The sequence below is a fragment of the Rissa tridactyla genome, chromosome 6 (genome assembly GCF_028500815.1).
Source record: "Rissa tridactyla isolate bRisTri1 chromosome 6, bRisTri1.patW.cur.20221130, whole genome shotgun sequence".
NCBI lineage: Eukaryota > Metazoa > Chordata > Aves > Charadriiformes > Laridae > Rissa > Rissa tridactyla.
This window is the reverse complement of record NC_071471.1, coordinates 11,969,724-11,986,305: the sequence shown is the minus strand read 5'-3', so window position 1 is coordinate 11,986,305 and position 16,582 is coordinate 11,969,724. Positions and strand designations below refer to the sequence as shown.

At 64.4% G+C, this 16,582-nt stretch overlaps 13 non-coding genes across 13 annotated transcripts; all 13 read right to left on the bottom strand.

Moving 5' to 3' along the window:
* Window positions 1–418: 418 nt before the first annotated feature.
* Window positions 419–537, bottom strand: LOC128911986 (5S ribosomal RNA). The gene has a single exon (XR_008467317.1). It is a non-coding gene; the product is annotated as a 5S ribosomal RNA (ribosomal RNA).
* Window positions 538–1,685: 1,148 nt separating this feature from the next.
* LOC128912059 (5S ribosomal RNA) lies at window positions 1,686–1,804 on the bottom strand. The gene has a single exon (XR_008467391.1). It is a non-coding gene; the product is annotated as a 5S ribosomal RNA (ribosomal RNA).
* Window positions 1,805–2,933: 1,129 nt separating this feature from the next.
* Window positions 2,934–3,052, bottom strand: LOC128912177 (5S ribosomal RNA). The gene has a single exon (XR_008467508.1). It is a non-coding gene; the product is annotated as a 5S ribosomal RNA (ribosomal RNA).
* Window positions 3,053–4,181: 1,129 nt separating this feature from the next.
* On the bottom strand, window positions 4,182–4,300 carry LOC128912221 (5S ribosomal RNA). Its single transcript, XR_008467544.1, has one exon. It is a non-coding gene; the product is annotated as a 5S ribosomal RNA (ribosomal RNA).
* Window positions 4,301–5,441: 1,141 nt separating this feature from the next.
* LOC128912038 (5S ribosomal RNA) lies at window positions 5,442–5,560 on the bottom strand. The gene has a single exon (XR_008467370.1). It is a non-coding gene; the product is annotated as a 5S ribosomal RNA (ribosomal RNA).
* Window positions 5,561–6,701: 1,141 nt separating this feature from the next.
* On the bottom strand, window positions 6,702–6,820 carry LOC128912220 (5S ribosomal RNA). Its single transcript, XR_008467543.1, has one exon. It is a non-coding gene; the product is annotated as a 5S ribosomal RNA (ribosomal RNA).
* Window positions 6,821–7,961: 1,141 nt separating this feature from the next.
* LOC128912037 (5S ribosomal RNA) lies at window positions 7,962–8,080 on the bottom strand. The gene has a single exon (XR_008467369.1). It is a non-coding gene; the product is annotated as a 5S ribosomal RNA (ribosomal RNA).
* A 1,148-nt stretch (window positions 8,081–9,228) lies between these two features.
* On the bottom strand, window positions 9,229–9,347 carry LOC128912090 (5S ribosomal RNA). The gene has a single exon (XR_008467421.1). It is a non-coding gene; the product is annotated as a 5S ribosomal RNA (ribosomal RNA).
* A 1,136-nt stretch (window positions 9,348–10,483) lies between these two features.
* LOC128912218 (5S ribosomal RNA) lies at window positions 10,484–10,602 on the bottom strand. The gene has a single exon (XR_008467541.1). It is a non-coding gene; the product is annotated as a 5S ribosomal RNA (ribosomal RNA).
* A 1,148-nt stretch (window positions 10,603–11,750) lies between these two features.
* LOC128912089 (5S ribosomal RNA) lies at window positions 11,751–11,869 on the bottom strand. Its single transcript, XR_008467420.1, has one exon. It is a non-coding gene; the product is annotated as a 5S ribosomal RNA (ribosomal RNA).
* Window positions 11,870–13,005: 1,136 nt separating this feature from the next.
* Window positions 13,006–13,124, bottom strand: LOC128912217 (5S ribosomal RNA). The gene has a single exon (XR_008467540.1). It is a non-coding gene; the product is annotated as a 5S ribosomal RNA (ribosomal RNA).
* Window positions 13,125–14,272: 1,148 nt separating this feature from the next.
* On the bottom strand, window positions 14,273–14,391 carry LOC128912087 (5S ribosomal RNA). Its single transcript, XR_008467418.1, has one exon. It is a non-coding gene; the product is annotated as a 5S ribosomal RNA (ribosomal RNA).
* A 1,137-nt stretch (window positions 14,392–15,528) lies between these two features.
* On the bottom strand, window positions 15,529–15,647 carry LOC128912111 (5S ribosomal RNA). Its single transcript, XR_008467442.1, has one exon. It is a non-coding gene; the product is annotated as a 5S ribosomal RNA (ribosomal RNA).
* Between the last annotated feature and the right edge of the window lie 935 nt (window positions 15,648–16,582).

Genomic DNA, 16,582 nt, shown 5'->3' with positions numbered 1-16,582 from the left:
ACCCCTCCGCCCGCCCCCAAAAGCCTACAGCACCCAACATGCCACGCGCAACACTCCAGAAAACCTCCACACCCCTGCCACATGGCCCGCAGCCCCACACACCCGCCCGCCTGCCGCAACTACACCCGCACCTGCCCCAACACAGCCCCCCAAAATACTTACACACCACTCCCACACGCCCCGCGCCCTCCAGCCCCACACACCCACCCGCCTGCCGCAACACCCCACGCGCAACACCAAAACACTCAACGCCCCCCCGCCTGCCGGCAAAAGCCTACAACAGCCCAAAAAACCTCCACAAGCCTCCCACGCGCCCCGCAGCCCCACACACCCACCCGCCTGCCGCAACCACACCCGCACCTGCCCCCCTGCCGGCCGCAACAGCAAAACGCGCAGCGCCCCTCCGCCCGCCGGCAAAAGCCTACAGCACCCGGTATTCCCGGGTGGTCTCCCATCCAAGTACTAACCGGGCCCGACCCTGCTTAGCTTCCGAGATCAGACGAGATCGGGCGTTCTCAGGGTGGTATGGCCGTAGGCACCCCTCTGCCCCACAACAGCCCTCTCCACACCCACCGCCCACACCGCCCTCCCGCACTCACGCACACCCCCACGCACACAACAACGCCTCACACCACACACACACACACAAACACACACGCAACACACGCACCTACCCACAACACACCTCACACAAAACAACACCCCACACGCAACACCCCGCAAAAAATACACACCCCTCACCACACGCACCCTGCCCTACACACACACACACGCACCCGCCTCACGCAACAACACACGCACCTGCCACAACACAACACCCCACACACAACACCACTAAATACTTACACCACACTCACGCACCACACGCGCCCTACAGCCCCACACACCCTCCCTCCTCCCGCAACAACACCCGCACCTGCCCCGACGCCTGCCAGAATACCCCACTCGCAACACCACAACGCTCGCCAGACGCTCCGCCCGACGCCAAAATCATACACCACCCAACACCCCAAAAGACCTCCACACCCCTGCTACACGCCCCGCAGCCCCGCACACCCACCCGCCTGCCGCAACACCCCACTCGCAACACCAAAACACTCAACGCCCCCCCGCCTGCCGGCAAAAGCCTACAGCACCCAACAACCCAAAAAACCTCCACAAGCCTCCCACGTGCCCTGCAGCCCCACACACCCACCCGCCTGCCGCAACCACACACGCACCTGCCCCCCCGACACAACCCCCCACCCGCAACACCAAAACGCTCAACACCCCTCCGCCCGCCCCCAAAAGCCTACAGCACCCAACATGCCACGCGCAACACTCCAGAAAACCTCCACACCCCTGCCACATGGCCCGCAGCCCCACACACCCGCCCGCCTGCCGCAACTACACCCGCACCTGCCCCAACACAGCCCCCCAAAATACTTACACACCACTCCCACACGCCCCGCGCCCTCCAGCCCCACACACCCACCCGCCTGCCGCAACACCCCACGCGCAACACCAAAACACTCAACGCCCCCCCGCCTGCCGGCAAAAGCCTACAACAGCCCAAAAAACCTCCACAAGCCTCCCACGCGCCCCGCAGCCCCACACACCCACCCGCCTGCCGCAACGACACCCGCACCTGCCCCCCTGCCGGCCGCAACAGCAAAACGCGCAGCGCCCCTCCGCCCGCCGGCAAAAGCCTACAGCACCCGGTATTCCCAGGCGGTCTCCCATCCAAGTACTAACCGGGCCCGACCCTGCTTAGCTTCCGAGATCAGACGAGATCGGGCGTTCTCAGGGTGGTATGGCCATAGGCACCCCTCTGCCCCACAACAGCCCTCTCCACACCCACCGCCCACACCGCCCTCCCGCACTCACGCACACAACAACGCCTCACACCACACACACACACACAAACACACACGCAACACACGCACCTACCCACAACACACCTCACACAAAACAACACCCCACACGCAACACCCCGCAAAAAATACACACCCCTCACCACACGCACCCTGCCCTACACACACACACACGCACCCGCCTCACGCAACAACACACGCACCTGCCACAACACAACACCCCACACACAACACCACTAAATACTTACACCACACTCACGCACCACACGCGCCCTACAGCCCCACACACCCTCCCTCCTCCCGCAACAACACCCGCACCTGCCCCGACGCCTGCCAGAATACCCCACTCGCAACACCACAACGCTCGCCAGACGCTCCGCCCGACGCCAAAATCATACACCACCCAACACCCCAAAAGACCTCCACACCCCTGCTACACGCCCCGCAGCCCCGCACACCCACCCGCCTGCCGCAACACCCCACTCGCAACACCAAAACACTCAACGCCCCCCCGCCTGCCGGCAAAAGCCTACAGCACCCAACAACCCAAAAAACCTCCACAAGCCTCCCACGTGCCCTGCAGCCCCACACACCCACCCGCCTGCCGCAACCACACACGCACCTGCCCCCCCGACACAACCCCCCACCCGCAACACCAAAACGCTCAACACCCCTCCGCCCGCCCCCAAAAGCCTACAGCACCCAACATGCCACGCGCAACACTCCAGAAAACCTCCACACCCCTGCCACATGGCCCGCAGCCCCACACACCCGCCCGCCTGCCGCAACTACACCCGCACCTGCCCCAACACAGCCCCCCAAAATACTTACACACCACTCCCACACGCCCCGCGCCCTCCAGCCCCACACACCCACCCGCCTGCCGCAACACCCCACGCGCAACACCAAAACACTCAACGCCCCCCCGCCTGCCGGCAAAAGCCTACAACAGCCCAAAAAACCTCCACAAGCCTCCCACGCGCCCCGCAGCCCCACACACCCACCCGCCTGCCGCAACCACACCCGCACCTGCCCCCCTGCCGGCCGCAACAGCAAAACGCGCAGCGCCCCTCCGCCAAAAGCCTACAGCACCCGGTATTCCCGGGCGGTCTCCCATCCAAGTACTAACCGGGCCCAACCATGCTTAGCTTCCGAGATCAGACGAGATTGGGCGTTCTCAGGGTGGTATGGCCATAGGCACCCCTCTGCCCCACAACAGCCCTCTCCACACCCACCGCCCACACCGCCCTCCCGCACTCACGCACACAACAACGCCTCACACCACACACACACACACAAACACACACGCAACACACGCACCTACCCACAACACACCTCACACAAAACAACACCCCACACGCAACACCCCGCAAAAAATACACACCCCTCACCACACGCACCCTGCCCTACACACACACACACGCACCCGCCTCACGCAACAACACACGCACCTGCCACAACACAACACCCCACACACAACACCACTAAATACTTACACCACACTCACGCACCACACGCGCCCTACAGCCCCACACACCCTCCCTCCTCCCGCAACAACACCCGCACCTGCCCCGACGCCTGCCAGAATACCCCACTCGCAACACCACAACGCTCGCCAGACGCTCCGCCCGACGCCAAAATCATACACCACCCAACACCCCAAAAGACCTCCACACCCCTGCTACACGCCCCGCAGCCCCGCACACCCACCCGCCTGCCGCAACACCCCACTCGCAACACCAAAACACTCAACGCCCCCCCGCCTGCCGGCAAAAGCCTACAGCACCCAACAACCCAAAAAACCTCCACAAGCCTCCCACGTGCCCTGCAGCCCCACACACCCACCCGCCTGCCGCAACCACACACGCACCTGCCCCCCCGACACAACCCCCCACCCGCAACACCAAAACGCTCAACACCCCTCCGCCCACCCCCAAAAGCCTACAGCACCCAACATGCCACGCGCAACACTCCAGAAAACCTCCACACCCCTGCCACATGGCCCGCAGCCCCACACACCCGCCCGCCTGCCGCAACTACACCCGCACCTGCCCCAACACAGCCCCCCAAAATACTTACACACCACTCCCACACGCCCCGCGCCCTCCAGCCCCACACACCCACCCGCCTGCCGCAACACCCCACACGCAACACCAAAACACTCAACGCCCCCCCGCCTGCCGGCAAAAGCCTACAACAGCCCAAAAAACCTCCACAAGCCTCCCACGCGCCCCGCAGCCCCACACACCCACCCGCCTGCCGCAACGACACCCGCACCTGCCCCCCTGCCGGCCGCAACAGCAAAACGCGCAGCGCCCCTCCGCCAAAAGCCTACAGCACCCGGTATTCCCAGGCGGTCTCCCATCCAAGTACTAACCGGGCCCGACCCTGCTTAGCTTCCGAGATCAGACGAGATCGGGCGTTCTCAGGGTGGTATGGCCGTAGGCACCCCTCTGCCCCACAACAGCCCTCTCCACACCCACCGCCCACACCGCCCTCCCGCACTCACGCACACCCCCACGCACACAACAACGCCTCACACCACACACACACACACAAACACACACGCAACACACGCACCTACCCACAACACACCTCACACAAAACAACACCCCACACGCAACACCCCGCAAAAAATACACACCCCTCACCACACGCACCCTGCCCTACACACACACACACGCACCCGCCTCACGCAACAACACACGCACCTGCCACAACACAACACCCCACACACAACACCACTAAATACTTACACCACACTCACGCACCACACGCGCCCTACAGCCCCACACACCCTCCCTCCTCCCGCAACAACACCCGCACCTGCCCCGACGCCTGCCAGAATACCCCACTCGCAACACCACAACGCTCGCCAGACGCTCCGCCCGACGCCAAAATCATACACCACCCAACACCCCAAAAGACCTCCACACCCCTGCTACACGCCCCGCAGCCCCGCACACCCACCCGCCTGCCGCAACACCCCACTCGCAACACCAAAACACTCAACGCCCCCCCGCCTGCCGGCAAAAGCCTACAGCACCCAACAACCCAAAAAACCTCCACAAGCCTCCCACGTGCCCTGCAGCCCCACACACCCACCCGCCTGCCGCAACCACACACGCACCTGCCCCCCCGACACAACCCCCCACCCGCAACACCAAAACGCTCAACACCCCTCCGCCCACCCCCAAAAGCCTACAGCACCCAACATGCCACGCGCAACACTCCAGAAAACCTCCACACCCCTGCCACATGGCCCGCAGCCCCACACACCCGCCCGCCTGCCGCAACTACACCCGCACCTGCCCCAACACAGCCCCCCAAAATACTTACACACCACTCCCACACGCCCCGCGCCCTCCAGCCCCACACACCCACCCGCCTGCCGCAACACCCCACGCGCAACACCAAAACACTCAACGCCCCCCCGCCTGCCGGCAAAAGCCTACAACAGCCCAAAAAACCTCCACAAGCCTCCCACGCGCCCCGCAGCCCCACACACCCACCCGCCTGCCGCAACGACACCCGCACCTGCCCCCCTGCCGGCCGCAACAGCAAAACGCGCAGCGCCCCTCCGCCAAAAGCCTACAGCACCCGGTATTCCCGGGCGGTCTCCCATCCAAGTACTAACCGGGCCCGACCCTGCTTAGCTTCCGAGATCAGACGAGATCGGGCGTTCTCAGGGTGGTATGGCCGTAGGCACCCCTCTGCCCCACAACAGCCCTCTCCACACCCACCGCCCACACCGCCCTCCCGCACTCACGCACACCCCCACGCACACAACAACGCCTCACACCACACACACACACACAAACACACACGCAACACACGCACCTACCCACAACACACCTCACACAAAACAACACCCCACACGCAACACCCCGCAAAAAATACACACCCCTCACCACACGCACCCTGCCCTACACACACACACACGCACCCGCCTCACGCAACAACACACGCACCTGCCACAACACAACACCCCACACACAACACCACTAAATACTTACACCACACTCACGCACCACACGCGCCCTACAGCCCCACACACCCTCCCTCCTCCCGCAACAACACCCGCACCTGCCCCGACGCCTGCCAGAATACCCCACTCGCAACACCACAACGCTCGCCAGACGCTCCGCCCGACGCCAAAATCATACACCACCCAACACCCCAAAAGACCTCCACACCCCTGCTACACGCCCCGCAGCCCCGCACACCCACCCGCCTGCCGCAACACCCCACTCGCAACACCAAAACACTCAACGCCCCCCCGCCTGCCGGCAAAAGCCTACAGCACCCAACAACCCAAAAAACCTCCACAAGCCTCCCACGTGCCCTGCAGCCCCACACACCCACCCGCCTGCCGCAACCACACACGCACCTGCCCCCCCGACACAACCCCCCACCCGCAACACCAAAACGCTCAACACCCCTCCGCCCACCCCCAAAAGCCTACAGCACCCAACATGCCACGCGCAACACTCCAGAAAACCTCCACACCCCTGCCACATGGCCCGCAGCCCCACACACCCGCCCGCCTGCCGCAACTACACCCGCACCTGCCCCAACACAGCCCCCCAAAATACTTACACACCACTCCCACACGCCCCGCGCCCTCCAGCCCCACACACCCACCCGCCTGCCGCAACACCCCACACGCAACACCAAAACACTCAACGCCCCCCCGCCTGCCGGCAAAAGCCTACAACAGCCCAAAAAACCTCCACAAGCCTCCCACGCGCCCCGCAGCCCCACACACCCACCCGCCTGCCGCAACCACACCCGCACCTGCCCCCCTGCCGGCCGCAACAGCAAAACGCGCAGCGCCCCTCCGCCAAAAGCCTACAGCACCCGGTATTCCCAGGCGGTCTCCCATCCAAGTACTAACCGGGCCCGACCCTGCTTAGCTTCCGAGATCAGACGAGATCGGGCGTTCTCAGGGTGGTATGGCCGTAGGCACCCCTCTGCCCCACAACAGCCCTCTCCACACCCACCGCCCACACCGCCCTCCCGCACTCACGCACACCCCCACGCACACAACAACGCCTCACACCACACACACACACACAAACACACACGCAACACACGCACCTACCCACAACACACCTCACACAAAACAACACCCCACACGCAACACCCCGCAAAAAATACACACCCCTCACCACACGCACCCTGCCCTACACACACACACACGCACCCGCCTCACGCAACAACACACGCACCTGCCACAACACAACACCCCACACACAACACCACTAAATACTTACACCACACTCACGCACCACACGCGCCCTACAGCCCCACACACCCTCCCTCCTCCCGCAACAACACCCGCACCTGCCCCGACGCCTGCCAGAATACCCCACTCGCAACACCACAACGCTCGCCAGACGCTCCGCCCGACGCCAAAATCATACACCACCCAACACCCCAAAAGACCTCCACACCCCTGCTACACGCCCCGCAGCCCCGCACACCCACCCGCCTGCCGCAACACCCCACTCGCAACACCAAAACACTCAACGCCCCCCCGCCTGCCGGCAAAAGCCTACAGCACCCAACAACCCAAAAAACCTCCACAAGCCTCCCACGTGCCCTGCAGCCCCACACACCCACCCGCCTGCCGCAACCACACACGCACCTGCCCCCCCGACACAACCCCCCACCCGCAACACCAAAACGCTCAACACCCCTCCGCCCGCCCCCAAAAGCCTACAGCACCCAACATGCCACGCGCAACACTCCAGAAAACCTCCACACCCCTGCCACATGGCCCGCAGCCCCACACACCCGCCCGCCTGCCGCAACTACACCCGCACCTGCCCCAACACAGCCCCCCAAAATACTTACACACCACTCCCACACGCCCCGCGCCCTCCAGCCCCACACACCCACCCGCCTGCCGCAACACCCCACGCGCAACACCAAAACACTCAACGCCCCCCCGCCTGCCGGCAAAAGCCTACAACAGCCCAAAAAACCTCCACAAGCCTCCCACGCGCCCCGCAGCCCCACACACCCACCCGCCTGCCGCAACCACACCCGCACCTGCCCCCCTGCCGGCCGCAACAGCAAAACGCGCAGCGCCCCTCCGCCAAAAGCCTACAGCACCCGGTATTCCCGGGCGGTCTCCCATCCAAGTACTAACCGGGCCCGACCCTGCTTAGCTTCCGAGATCAGACGAGATCGGGCGTTCTCAGGGTGGTATGGCCGTAGGCACCCCTCTGCCCCACAACAGCCCTCTCCACACCCACCGCCCACACCGCCCTCCCGCACTCACGCACACCCCCACGCACACAACAACGCCTCACACCACACACACACACACAAACACACACGCAACACACGCACCTACCCACAACACACCTCACACAAAACAACACCCCACACGCAACACCCCGCAAAAAATACACACCCCTCACCACACGCACCCTGCCCTACACACACACACACGCACCCGCCTCACGCAACAACACACGCACCTGCCACAACACAACACCCCACACACAACACCACTAAATACTTACACCACACTCACGCACCACACGCGCCCTACAGCCCCACACACCCTCCCTCCTCCCGCAACAACACCCGCACCTGCCCCGACGCCTGCCAGAATACCCCACTCGCAACACCACAACGCTCGCCAGACGCTCCGCCCGACGCCAAAATCATACACCACCCAACACCCCAAAAGACCTCCACACCCCTGCTACACGCCCCGCAGCCCCGCACACCCACCCGCCTGCCGCAACACCCCACTCGCAACACCAAAACACTCAACGCCCCCCCGCCTGCCGGCAAAAGCCTACAGCACCCAACAACCCAAAAAACCTCCACAAGCCTCCCACGTGCCCTGCAGCCCCACACACCCACCCGCCTGCCGCAACCACACACGCACCTGCCCCCCCGACACAACCCCCCACCCGCAACACCAAAACGCTCAACACCCCTCCGCCCGCCCCCAAAAGCCTACAGCACCCAACATGCCACGCGCAACACTCCAGAAAACCTCCACACCCCTGCCACATGGCCCGCAGCCCCACACACCCGCCCGCCTGCCGCAACTACACCCGCACCTGCCCCAACACAGCCCCCCAAAATACTTACACACCACTCCCACACGCCCCGCGCCCTCCAGCCCCACACACCCACCCGCCTGCCGCAACACCCCACGCGCAACACCAAAACACTCAACGCCCCCCCGCCTGCCGGCAAAAGCCTACAACAGCCCAAAAAACCTCCACAAGCCTCCCACGCGCCCCGCAGCCCCACACACCCACCCGCCTGCCGCAACCACACCCGCACCTGCCCCCCTGCCGGCCGCAACAGCAAAACGCGCAGCGCCCCTCCGCCCGCCGGCAAAAGCCTACAGCACCCGGTATTCCCGGGCGGTCTCCCATCCAAGTACTAACCGGGCCCGACCCTGCTTAGCTTCCGAGATCAGACGAGATCAGGCGCTCTCAGGGTGGTATGGCCGTAGGCACCCCTCTGCCCCACAACAGCCCTCTCCACACCCACCGCCCACACCGCCCTCCCGCACTCACGCACACAACAACGCCTCACACCACACACACACACACAAACACACACGCAACACACGCACCTACCCACAACACACCTCACACAAAACAACACCCCACACGCAACACCCCGCAAAAAATACACACCCCTCACCACACGCACCCTGCCCTACACACACACACACGCACCCGCCTCACGCAACAACACACGCACCTGCCACAACACAACACCCCACACACAACACCACTAAATACTTACACCACACTCACGCACCACACGCGCCCTACAGCCCCACACACCCTCCCTCCTCCCGCAACAACACCCGCACCTGCCCCGACGCCTGCCAGAATACCCCACTCGCAACACCACAACGCTCGCCAGACGCTCCGCCCGACGCCAAAATCATACACCACCCAACACCCCAAAAGACCTCCACACCCCTGCTACACGCCCCGCAGCCCCGCACACCCACCCGCCTGCCGCAACACCCCACTCGCAACACCAAAACACTCAACGCCCCCCCGCCTGCCGGCAAAAGCCTACAGCACCCAACAACCCAAAAAACCTCCACAAGCCTCCCACGTGCCCTGCAGCCCCACACACCCACCCGCCTGCCGCAACCACACACGCACCTGCCCCCCCGACACAACCCCCCACCCGCAACACCAAAACGCTCAACACCCCTCCGCGCGCTCCCAAAAGCCTACAGCACCCAACATGCCACGCGCAACACTCCAGAAAACCTCCACACCCCTGCCACATGGCCCGCAGCCCCACACACCCGCCCGCCTGCCGCAACTACACCCGCACCTGCCCCAACACAGCCCCCCAAAATACTTACACACCACTCCCACACGCCCCGCGCCCTCCAGCCCCACACACCCACCCGCCTGCCGCAACACCCCACGCGCAACACCAAAACACTCAACGCCCCCCCGCCTGCCGGCAAAAGCCTACAACAGCCCAAAAAACCTCCACAAGCCTCCCACGCGCCCCGCAGCCCCACACACCCACCCGCCTGCCGCAACGACACCCGCACCTGCCCCCCTGCCGGCCGCAACAGCAAAACGCGCAGCGCCCCTCCGCCCGCCGGCAAAAGCCTACAGCACCCGGTATTCCCAGGCGGTCTCCCATCCAAGTACTAACCGGGCCCGACCCTGCTTAGCTTCCGAGATCAGACGAGATCGGGCGTTCTCAGGGTGGTATGGCCGTAGGCACCCCTCTGCCCCACAACAGCCCTCTCCACACCCACCGCCCACACCGCCCTCCCGCACTCACGCACACCCCCACGCACACAACAACGCCTCACACCACACACACACACACAAACACACACGCAACACACGCACCTACCCACAACACACCTCACACAAAACAACACCCCACACGCAACACCCCGCAAAAAATACACACCCCTCACCACACGCACCCTGCCCTACACACACACACACGCACCCGCCTCACGCAACAACACACGCACCTGCCACAACACAACACCCCACACACAACACCACTAAATACTTACACCACACTCACGCACCACACGCGCCCTACAGCCCCACACACCCTCCCTCCTCCCGCAACAACACCCGCACCTGCCCCGACGCCTGCCAGAATACCCCACTCGCAACACCACAACGCTCGCCAGACGCTCCGCCCGACGCCAAAATCATACACCACCCAACACCCCAAAAGACCTCCACACCCCTGCTACACGCCCCGCAGCCCCGCACACCCACCCGCCTGCCGCAACACCCCACTCGCAACACCAAAACACTCAACGCCCCCCCGCCTGCCGGCAAAAGCCTACAGCACCCAACAACCCAAAAAACCTCCACAAGCCTCCCACGTGCCCTGCAGCCCCACACACCCACCCGCCTGCCGCAACCACACACGCACCTGCCCCCCCGACACAACCCCCCACCCGCAACACCAAAACGCTCAACACCCCTCCGCCCGCCCCCAAAAGCCTACAGCACCCAACATGCCACGCGCAACACTCCAGAAAACCTCCACACCCCTGCCACATGGCCCGCAGCCCCACACACCCGCCCGCCTGCCGCAACTACACCCGCACCTGCCCCAACACAGCCCCCCAAAATACTTACACACCACTCCCACACGCCCCGCGCCCTCCAGCCCCACACACCCACCCGCCTGCCGCAACACCCCACGCGCAACACCAAAACACTCAACGCCCCCCCGCCTGCCGGCAAAAGCCTACAACAGCCCAAAAAACCTCCACAAGCCTCCCACGCGCCCCGCAGCCCCACACACCCACCCGCCTGCCGCAACCACACCCGCACCTGCCCCCCTGCCGGCCGCAACAGCAAAACGCGCAGCGCCCCTCCGCCCGCCGGCAAAAGCCTACAGCACCCGGTATTCCCGGGCGGTCTCCCATCCAAGTACTAACCGGGCCCGACCCTGCTTAGCTTCCGAGATCAGACGAGATCAGGCGCTCTCAGGGTGGTATGGCCGTAGGCACCCCTCTGCCCCACAACAGCCCTCTCCACACCCACCGCCCACACCGCCCTCCCGCACTCACGCACACAACAACGCCTCACACCACACACACACACACAAACACACACGCAACACACGCACCTACCCACAACACACCTCACACAAAACAACACCCCACACGCAACACCCCGCAAAAAATACACACCCCTCACCACACGCACCCTGCCCTACACACACACACACGCACCCGCCTCACGCAACAACACACGCACCTGCCACAACACAACACCCCACACACAACACCACTAAATACTTACACCACACTCACGCACCACACGCGCCCTACAGCCCCACACACCCTCCCTCCTCCCGCAACAACACCCGCACCTGCCCCGACGCCTGCCAGAATACCCCACTCGCAACACCACAACGCTCGCCAGACGCTCCGCCCGACGCCAAAATCATACACCACCCAACACCCCAAAAGACCTCCACACCCCTGCTACACGCCCCGCAGCCCCGCACACCCACCCGCCTGCCGCAACACCCCACTCGCAACACCAAAACACTCAACGCCCCCCCGCCTGCCGGCAAAAGCCTACAGCACCCAACAACCCAAAAAACCTCCACAAGCCTCCCACGTGCCCTGCAGCCCCACACACCCACCCGCCTGCCGCAACCACACACGCACCTGCCCCCCCGACACAACCCCCCACCCGCAACACCAAAACGCTCAACACCCCTCCGCGCGCTCCCAAAAGCCTACAGCACCCAACATGCCACGCGCAACACTCCAGAAAACCTCCACACCCCTGCCACATGGCCCGCAGCCCCACACACCCGCCCGCCTGCCGCAACTACACCCGCACCTGCCCCAACACAGCCCCCCAAAATACTTACACACCACTCCCACACGCCCCGCGCCCTCCAGCCCCACACACCCACCCGCCTGCCGCAACACCCCACGCGCAACACCAAAACACTCAACGCCCCCCCGCCTGCCGGCAAAAGCCTACAACAGCCCAAAAAACCTCCACAAGCCTCCCACGCGCCCCGCAGCCCCACACACCCACCCGCCTGCCGCAACGACACCCGCACCTGCCCCCCTGCCGGCCGCAACAGCAAAACGCGCAGCGCCCCTCCGCCCGCCGGCAAAAGCCTACAGCACCCGGTATTCCCAGGCGGTCTCCCATCCAAGTACTAACCGGGCCCGACCCTGCTTAGCTTCCGAGATCAGACGAGATCGGGCGTTCTCAGGGTGGTATGGCCGTAGGCACCCCTCTGCCCCACAACAGCCCTCTCCACACCCACCACCCACACCGCCCTCCCGCACTCACGCACACCCCCACGCACACAACAACGCCTCACACCACACACACACACACAAACACACACGCAACACACGCACCTACCCACAACACACCTCACACAAAACAACACCCCACACGCAACACCCCGCAAAAAATACACACCCCTCACCACACGCACCCTGCCCTACACACACACACACGCACCCGCCTCACGCAACAACACACGCACCTGCCACAACACAACACCCCACACACAACACCACTAAATACTTACACCACACTCACGCACCACACGCGCCCTACAGCCCCACACACCCTCCCTCCTCCCGCAACAACACCCGCACCTGCCCCGACGCCTGCCAGAATACCCCACTCGCAACACCACAACGCTCGCCAGACGCTCCGCCCGACGCCAAAATCATACACCACCCAACACCCCAAAAGACCTCCACACCCCTGCTACACGCCCCGCAGCCCCGCACACCCACCCGCCTGCCGCAACACCCCACTCGCAACACCAAAACACTCAACGCCCCCCCGCCTGCCGGCAAAAGCCTACAGCACCCAACAACCCAAAAAACCTCCACAAGCCTCCCACGTGCCCTGCAGCCCCACACACCCACCCGCCTGCCGCAACCACACACGCACCTGCCCCCCCGACACAACCCCCCACCCGCAACACCAAAACGCTCAACACCCCTCCGCCCGCCCCCAAAAGCCTACAGCACCCAACATGCCACGCGCAACACTCCAGAAAACCTCCACACCCCTGCCACATGGCCCGCAGCCCCACACACCCGCCCGCCTGCCGCAACTACACCCGCACCTGCCCCAACACAGCCCCCCAAAATACTTACACACCACTCCCACACGCCCCGCGCCCTCCAGCCCCACACACCCACCCGCCTGCCGCAACACCCCACGCGCAACACCAAAACACTCAACGCCCCCCCGCCTGCCGGCAAAAGCCTACAACAGCCCAAAAAACCTCCACAAGCCTCCCACGCGCCCCGCAGCCCCACACACCCACCCGCCTGCCGCAACCACACCCGCACCTGCCCCCCTGCCGGCCGCAACAGCAAAACGCGCAGCGCCCCTCCGCCCGCCGGCAAAAGCCTACAGCACCCGGTATTCCCGGGCGGTCTCCCATCCAAGTACTAACCGGGCCCGACCCTGCTTAGCTTCCGAGATCAGACGAGATCAGGCGCTCTCAGGGTGGTATGGCCGTAGGCACCCCTCTGCCCCACAACAGCCCTCTCCACACCCACCGCCCACACCGCCCTCCCCGCACTCACGCACACAACAACGCCTCACACCACACACACACACACAAACACACACGCAACACACGCACCTACCCACAACACACCTCACACAAAACAACACCCCACACGCAACACCCCGCAAAAAATACACACCCCTCACCACACGCACCCTGCCCTACACACACACACACGCACCCGCCTCACGCAACAACACACGCACCTGCCACAACACAACACCCCACACACAACACCACTAAATACTTACACCACACTCACGCACCACACGCGCCCTACAGCCCCACACACCCTCCCTCCTCCCGCAACAACACCCGCACCTGCCCCGACGCCTGCCAGAATACCCCACTCGCAACACCACAACGCTCGCCAGACGCTCCGCCCGACGCCAAAATCATACACCACCCAACACCCCAAAAGACCTCCACACCCCTGCTACACGCCCCGCAGCCCCGCACACCCACCCGCCTGCCGCAACACCCCACTCGCAACACCAAAACACTCAACGCCCCCCCGCCTGCCGGCAAAAGCCTACAGCACCCAACAACCCAAAAAACCTCCACAAGCCTCCCACGTGCCCTGCAGCCCCACACACCCACCCGCCTGCCGCAACCACACACGCACCTGCCCCCCCGACACAACCCCCCACCCGCAACACCAAAACGCTCAACACCCCTCCGCGCGCTCCCAAAAGCCTACAGCACCCAACATGCCACGCGCAACACTCCAGAAAACCTCCACACCCCTGCCACATGGCCCGCAGCCCCACACACCCGCCCGCCTGCCGCAACTACACCCGCACCTGCCCCAACACAGCCCCCCAAAATACTTACACACCACTCCCACACGCCCCGCGCCCTCCAGCCCCACACACCCACCCGCCTGCCGCAACACCCCACGCGCAACACCAAAACACTCAACGCCCCCCCGCCTGCCGGCAAAAGCCTACAACAGCCCAAAAAACCTCCACAAGCCTCCCACGCGCCCCGCAGCCCCACACACCCACCCGCCTGCCGCAACGACACCCGCACCTGCCCCCCTGCCGGCCGCAACAGCAAAACGCGCAGCGCCCCTCCGCCCGCCGGCAAAAGCCTACAGCACCCGGTATTCCCAGGCGGTCTCCCATCCAAGTACTAACCGGGCCCGACCCTGCTTAGCAGCCGAGATCAGACGAGATCGGGCGTTCTCAGGGTGGTATGGCCGTAGGCACCCCTCTGCCCCACAACAGCCCTCTCCACACCCACCACCCACACCGCCCTCCCGCACTCACGCACACCCCCACGCACACAACAACGCCTCACACCACACACACACACACAAACACACACGCAACACACGCACCTACCCACAACACACCTCACACAAAACAACACCCCACACGCAACACCCCGCAAAAAATACACACCCCTCACCACACGCACCCTGCCCTACACACACACACACGCACCCGCCTCACGCAACAACACACGCACCTGCCACAACACAACACCCCACACACAACACCACTAAATACTTACACCACACTCACGCACCACACGCGCCCTACAGCCCCACACACCCTCCCTCCTCCCGCAACAACACCCGCACCTGCCCCGACGCCTGCCAGAATACCCCACTCGCAACACCACAACGCTCGCCAGACGCTCCGCCCGACGCCAAAATCATACACCACCCAACACCCCAAAACACCTCCACACCCCTGCTACACGCCCCGCAGCCCCGCACACCCACCCGCCTGCCGCAACACCCCACTCGCAACACCAAAACACTCAACGCCCCCCCGCCTGCCGGCAAAAGCCTACAGCACCCAACAACCCAAAAAACCTCCACAAGCCTCCCACGTGCCCTGCAGCCCCACACACCCACCCGCCTGCCGCAACCACACACGCACCTGCCCCCCCGACACAACCCCCCACCCGCAACACCAAAACGCTCAACACCCCTCCGCCCGCCCCCAAAAGCCTACAGCACCCAACATGCCACGCGCAACACTCCAGAAAACCTCCACACCCCTGCCACATGGCCCGCAGCCCCACACACCCGCCCGCCTGCCGCAACTACACCCGCACCTGCCCCAACACAGCCCCCCAAAATACTTACACACCACTCCCACACGCCCCGCGCCCTCCAGCCCCACACACCC